Source organism: Convolutriloba macropyga, chromosome 1 (genome assembly GCF_964194025.1).
Source record: "Convolutriloba macropyga chromosome 1, txConMacr16.3, whole genome shotgun sequence".
Taxonomy (NCBI): Eukaryota; Metazoa; Xenacoelomorpha; order Acoela; family Convolutidae; genus Convolutriloba; species Convolutriloba macropyga.
Window position 1 is genome coordinate 76,613,125 of NC_134468.1, and position 7,323 is coordinate 76,620,447.

The 7,323-nt window shown below is 35.5% G+C and overlaps 1 protein-coding gene across 4 annotated transcripts in view; it reads left to right on the forward strand.

Moving 5' to 3' along the window:
* The window catches only part of LOC142342826 (four and a half LIM domains protein 2-like), a 74,965-nt gene that overhangs the window by 38,100 nt on the left and 29,542 nt on the right, over window positions 1-7,323 (forward strand). Inside the window, exons 1-2 of one of the 4 annotated variants that reach the window (XM_075394429.1) lie at window positions 5,937-6,327; window positions 6,937-7,143. The exons of 2 other annotated variants lie outside the window; for them this stretch is intronic. The gene's annotated coding sequence lies outside the window, so the exon portion shown is untranslated. Of the gene's footprint in view, window positions 1-5,935; window positions 6,328-6,936; window positions 7,144-7,323 lie in introns of those variants that run through there. One more of the 4 variants, XM_075394445.1, reaches the window with a different exon arrangement.

The following is a 7,323-nucleotide window of genomic DNA, read 5'->3' on the forward strand; positions in this document are numbered from 1 at the left end:
CAGTATTTGCGGTTCTTTTTGTTGTTTTTTTTTTCCACAAAGACCATGTTAGAAGACCATGTTAAAACCAAAAGGGACTAAAGCAAATCATTTAATCGCTTTTGTCAGTTTAAAGTTTTTAATTGTTTTTTAATGTATTTTAGATATAATGGCTTCAACACTGTGGCTTCGATAAATTGTTTCTGAAATTTCTAGTTTATCCGTATTTGCTGTTTTTTTTTGTCGTCCTATGATTTGGCTTCAATACAAACAAGCAGAACTGGATTCCTGAGCAGTTGCAAATTGATCTGTTTTTGTTTAAAGTCCAAAGCTTATGGTTTTGTCGGAGCTTTTAAAAAAACTTCTTTTAAAAAAATCAGTTGATTTTTGGGCTTTGTCACTTTTATATTATTTCTTTCAATTTTGGTGGTTTCTGTAACGATAGGTCGCATCTTCTTTCCAGTAAACCAAGACCCAATCTTTATTATAATTTTATTTTAAAGGAATGGCTTCTTGGTTTTGATACTACGCGATTTTATGAAAACAAAATTTATTTTGGATATTCGCTCACTCTGAGTTTTTATTTTCTTTCCAGATTATGACACTAATGGGTTGGCCCAATTGGCGCTGTTGGTTTTGCAGTCGTCCTACGTTTTACTGTTAACGACAAGTCTCAATTGCCTCACGTATAAATTAGCCTGCCTAATGAGCCGAGTTGATACGAAATGGTTTCAAGCAATTTGAGATTGGTTGTTTTCAAAAAAATTGTATTTTTGAACTTTGTTCTTTTTGTTCTTTACTGTCGGCCTGTTACCAAATCGCATTATTGAGAGGTCTTTTATATTAGCCAATGAACATCTAACGAAATATAGGTTGATTTGTTTAGATCGGGTTTTATCTGATTCCTTCCTTCTGCATTTTGTTATTTGTTATTTAAATATATTAATCGAGTTTTGGTCTGAATTAATTTCTGCTATAATTTTTTGGGTGTCTCTCGTCCAGAACTCTTATTGCTGGCAAGTCTCATCGGCTATCTAATCCAGCTTTTTTTCGTCTAATTGTTTGCTGAAAGATATGAGTTTTTGAACCTTTTCTTTCTCTTCCTCATTTGGTAGACTAATAAATCGGAGATGGGCGGGGTCGGAACATCATGTGAAAACGCACATTACCGAGCCTCCTTGTTTAATGTGTAATGTCAGGTGTTGTATGACAGAGAGACGCAGAGCATACGGGGGGATGAACCAAACGTATCCAGGATATTTTTATTGGTACGTCGCGGTTCACAATTTTGAGGAAACTCGACCTTGATCTGTTGACATCATCAAAAACAAACAAACACTAGATTGTTTTTTTCGTATCTTGAGCAACTTAAATTTAGCTATCTGTCGAATGAATTTATGAATAACCGATCTGTTGTACCAGGCAAGCTGTGGACAATTGAGAAATCTTTTTTAAATCAATTGAAGGGTTTATTTTTCGCAGAACATAGAGCAACGGATTAGTCTACACTCCTTTGGCTGGTAATACTCTCTAGCAAAACAAGTGTTTTAAAATGGTCTCTTCTGTTATAGGTATCCATGACTTCTGCTTTTGAGAGGTTCGGAATTTGAATCAAATTTTTGGTTCTTTCGATTTCATGATTCTCAATTTTGACAACAATGCTATCAGTTCTGAGTTCCTTTTTTAGCGTCTACCGACTCATTGATCGCCGTTCGGACTGTAAGTTCCAAAGAATTGTTGGCTACTAAGCTCTGACTTCGAGTGGTTACTGCTTTCCTTCTTCCCGATTTCATTTACTGAGTAATATGAACTTCACTTACATCATATACCCATTTCCAATAGATTTAAAGAATTACAAGCACGTTTGTTACTTGGCTTGATCATTTGCGTGTGGCCGTGATATTTTTAGTGCTGTACTAATTTCTTTATTGGCATTACTTTCAACCGTAAAACACCGATTGAGGTTCGCAGCGGGGGTTGATTATAAGTGTCAACAAAACGTTAATTGTTCTCAGAAGTTTAGCAATCACCTTAGTCCTGTGGTCTTTTTATGAGATTTTTTGCTTGACCGTTTTGTTTTTCCATCTTCGAAAACGGGATAATGAGGTAACGCCCGGAGGGCATTAAGTTCTCTTAGAGCCTTTTGGCTTACTTGACTCTAAGTATACGTTTCACCGAATCTGTTTTGGAGGCATAAATTCATGGTGTCAAGGTGGTTCTTTTAATTTGACCACACCCCCACTACAACCCCTTTCATCACCTCACCCCACATAAGCCTACCCCAATCCCCATCATCTGCACATCGTTTCACCAGTAACCCAGCAAAGCAGAGCTAAGAAGAGAACCGCAGAATGGGCAATAAAATTTAAAGAGAAGCACCTTTGATTTATCCGGGTGCATTGAGGTTTCCAGCACCTCCTCGGTTTTTTGGTTGCTTCCTTAACTTTTTCCTAACTTTCAAGATTTGCTATATCAGGTGAATGGAAAGCATCTGTCGGATGGAAAGCATCTGTTGCTTCACTAAAATTATCTAGTATACTGTTGCGTCACACAGACTTAAACAGTCAGTCTGGCGTGCCAAATGTTCCGTTGTTCAAAATAGTCAAGGTTCCAAACTTAGTCAAGACTGGCAGCAATTCTTCAACTGTTCGAGGTCAGTTTTTGCCACGGTACTTTGATTGCTTGTTGCGTCTTATCAGTTAACCAAATCAGGTTTATCTTGACGTGTCTGTCGTTATAGCATTTGTGTTCTTAGGACGCAAGATGCTATTGGTGTTTCAATTGAGACCTGGCCTGGCAAAGGTTTTCTGTAGCTGGTATTTCGACCAGTACGTGCAGTTATCGATAGCGTTATATAAAAAGCTAACCACAACAATAAATACGATCCGGGATTTTGCGACACAACAAACCAATTTATCGCAATATTAATATTGGCGCAACGGAATTGGAGAATATTGATATTGTTTTCCCCTCTTTATCTAAGAGACGCTTTCAGCGACGCTTTTCAATCATATTCCGGCCTTTATCATCAGTAATAATTGAGTTATAATTGGAGACAACGCTGAAACACAATTAAATTGCCGCCCGCGTCCAATTCGGAAATAATTAGCAAGGAGGCTCAGAAATGTACTTTCGCACATAATTTGCGACCTTGCTCAAACACGTGTTGAGGAAATCCCCTGTTTAAAAGTAGTTGCTTTATCCATTTACCAAATCGGTTTAAGCTTAAGCCACTATACAATCAAAAGAAGAACACATTAGAGGACCGGTGATACCTGCCATTAAGGATAGATAAGATGAAATGCAAAATCAAATAAAACAACAGGCCAAATAAAACAACTTTCTTTTTTAGAAAACATTAAGAAAAAGTCCCAATAGCATCAGATGCAAAACATTTTAAACCAAATTGCCTGTATTTACCCAGTAGAGGAATCTGACATCTTTTTCAGAATAACTAACAAGTAGACAGAAAACGAAAAGGAGCAAACTTAGAAATTTAGTATATAAATCACAATCCATTCACTAAAAACTTTTGATATAATGGGTTACGCCTTCCTTCAATGCCGTTAATGTGAAATGCGACTTGTCATTAATGTGCCATTAGTGTGATGATTCAGCAGGACAGCAAAAGAGAATCTCAAGAATTGGAAATTGTGAAAAAAATATGGGAAAAATTATGAAAACTCGTGGTGTCAACGACAAAAACCATTATTCCAATAATAAAAAGCAATGAGAACTACATTATATCTCACTTAAGAACGAATGTGACCAATCTCTCTGCTGGGACTACGCTAAATTTGGCAGAATTAAGATTGAAGGTGACAAATCTCAAAAACCCATTTTTTAAAAAACAATTTTAAACCGGTAAGACATCAAAACCTTGAGATTTCTAATGAAAATTGGTCAAAAGATTTTTTTTTCACTCCACAGGAAGCCAGATGGTAATGTTAGCGAGTTTATGTCAAAGACTAAAAATTAAAAAAAGATTACCGGCAGTACTCAAAGTTTCGCAGTTTTTCGGCGTTGAAGCGAAACAAATATGCTTTTCGCTGAACTTAACATACGTGCTCATTGACCTTTATTTTCACGTAAATTTGAGCGGTCAATAACTGAGAATTGATTTGATCTCAGTCTGTTTTGTCACCAACATAACGAAGAACAAAAAAGGAAAAATTAGAAAAAGTTATATAGCGCGCCATTTCAATCCGAATAATTTTTGATTTATACAATCCACAACTAGACCAAAACTGATTCTGATTGTTCATGCTGCTTATCAATTGAAACCAAATTATTTCCAATTGTTACCGAAAGAACTAATTTGACAGAAATTCATTTTAATACATCAAAAAATGGATCTTTGGTACTTATCGAGTTATACTAACGAAAATTCATTGTGTCAATTGACAGCAATCGATAGTTCCTTCAATAGCTTCCTCAATACAGAGTTAGTCATTTGATTTTTTTATCTACTCATAAGACTTCAAAAAAGAACATAAAACTCAGGAACCCGTTAAAGATTTGGGAAAACAGTTTGTCGGAGCCATAGAAACCATGAGCTTTACTCATAAAAAGCAATGTTTCGGACCTTTTAATATAATGGATTGCGGCTTCCTTCAACGTCATTAATGTTATATGCGACTAATCATTAATGTGTCATTAGTGTGATGTGATGATTGAGCAGGACAGCAAAAGGGAATCTCAAGAATTGGAAAATGTCAAAAAAAGGGAAAAGTTATGAAAACTCGTGGTGTCAACGCCAAAAACCATTTAAATAATAAAATGCAATGAGAACTACATTATATCTCACTTACGAAGGAACGCGACCGATGTCTGCTGTGACTACCCTGAAAGTTGGCAGAGTTAAGATCGAAGGTGACAAATTTCAAAAAATCATTTAAGAATAATTTTAAAACCATTAGACTTAAAAACCGTGAGATTTCTAATGAAAACTGTTTAATACATTATTTTTCACTGCACGGGAAGGAAGTCAGGCTTTTTAGCGAGTCTAAGTCAAAGACTCCAAATTAACAACGAATACAGGCAGAACTCAAGATTTCACAAACAGTTTTACGCAAAAGGCGTTGAAGCAAAACAAATATGCTTTTCGCTGAACTTAGCATACGTGCTCATTAACTTTTTTGCACGTAAATTTGAGCGGTCAATAACTGAGAATTGATTTGATATCATTCTGGTCTGTCACTAACATAAAGAAGAACAAAAAGGGAAAAGTATTTAAAGAAGTTATATAGCGCGCCATTTCAATCCGAATCTTTTTTGATTTATAACAATTCACAACTAGACCGAAACTGATTTTGTTCATGCTACTTATCCATTGAAACAAAATTTTTCCAAATTTTACCGAAGGAAATAATTTGATAAAATTTCATTTTAATACATCAAAAAATAGATCTTGGGTACTTATCGAGTTATACTAACGAAAAATCATTGCATCAACTGAAAGAATTCGATAGTTCCTTCAATAGCTTCCTCAATACTGAGTTAGTCATTTAATTAATTGTATTTAGTCATGAGACAAAAGAACAGGAAACTCAGAAATTCATTAAAGATTTAGGAAAACAGTTTCTCGGAGCCATAATAACCATGAGCTTTACTCATAAAACGCAATTTGTCGGACCTTAATTGAACATAAATGGGACCGCTTATAATTGGTTCACTAAATGAAAACAGATTTGCCTTTAATTGGGATTTTAAAAACTAGTTTTAAACGGACAGACCCAAAATACAATCGGAATCCTTTTTCATCGCAAAAATCAACGGTGGGGTCAAAACTGACGTTGCTATCACTGCCTGGCTGTTAATTAACGCAATTGTTCTAACACATTGTTCAGTAGTTTTTTGTGGCAAAGGAAATCATAATTAATAAAAAAATCATGCTTTTTTGATAATTATTGGTTTAAATTAGCGAACGACCGCAAAACTTTCAACCTTGGTAATTCCTCGGAAAACGGGAATTTTAAAAGCATCTTTTTAATTTGAAATTGTACGCTTGGCAAGCTTTCAATTTTGCTGTGCGATGAATATATCGGTCGGCGAAAATCGACCGAACAAAAAAACCTGTTGAGTACATAGTTACTCCCCCACTAAAGTGGGTCGGAACAATAGGTTTATTACAACAATGAGGCTAATTATATAATATATACATAATTATAACAAAGATTACATAGATTATAGATGTTACAGATTGGCAATGGTAATGGAGTGTTACATCGCTGATTAATAATAAAATCCGATGACCTGCAAAGTGTTTTGGTGTATCAGATGGTGCGTGCCTACAGGTGTCTGAATTCTTACGTGTCTGTACGTTTGCTGCCCCGCTTTGAAATAATGGTACTATTAAATAGTTTTTGTTCTCTTTTGCCACGATAAAACGTTCATTTTTGTTCAAATATTGACAAACTTGCTTTGCCTTCTCACGCGCATCAGTTAAACCCATATTATAGTCCAAAACCAAGCTTTTAAAACTAAATTAGGCGTTCTTTTCGCTTTGGGATAGACTTTAAAAAGATAGAAATGTCATTATCAGGGGGAACTCAACTTGTCAGTTTTCTTTTAGACGTCCATTCAATCTTAAAATTCTGCGTAAAAGCTTGACAGGCATTTGTGTGTTAATTTATGCCCCTTTATTCACTCTTTTTAAACCTAGGCACATTTAAGTACTTCTTACATCTTAAGGCACTTTAAAATCTATTCTGTAGTTCTTCACTGAGCTGTCTTATCCCTAAGAGCTCTGTCTAAATTTTTGCAACTCTTCTTGTATTCACAGTGATGCATTAACTAACTGTCTATTTTCCCCTTTTGGTTATAATTCTAGTTATAAATAGATATAACTGCTTCCAACCTGTTTGGCTATGTGAAGTCGCCGATTGAAATTAGATCGGGGTTTTTGTAGCTTAATTTGATTTGGGAAATTGCTACTGTGACTTGATTTGATTATAGTCTGACTAGTGCTTAGCCACCCAAAACAAGTAACCTGCTCCTAATGCAATTACACTTTACACAGTCACAATTAGCAGTCACTCGGCCGAGCCATTTTCTTCTATTTTAACCACTTCTACCTCCGATATCTGTTCCCCTCTTCTGTCCAACAGGCTATCCCATTTTCCGTTACCAACATTCAGTTCAAAATTCAATCTACCTCACCAGGTAAGCGATATCTACTTATATTTACAGGGCCTACATAACTGCTATTTAATTGGCGATGTAATTAATGCTTAGTATCGACAAACGTTGTGCTTGAAGGAAATTTGGAAAAGTGTCCTATAGGATTTCAGCTTCATCTGCTTATATTTAATATAAGCCACGGAACAGCTTTTTGATTTCCTT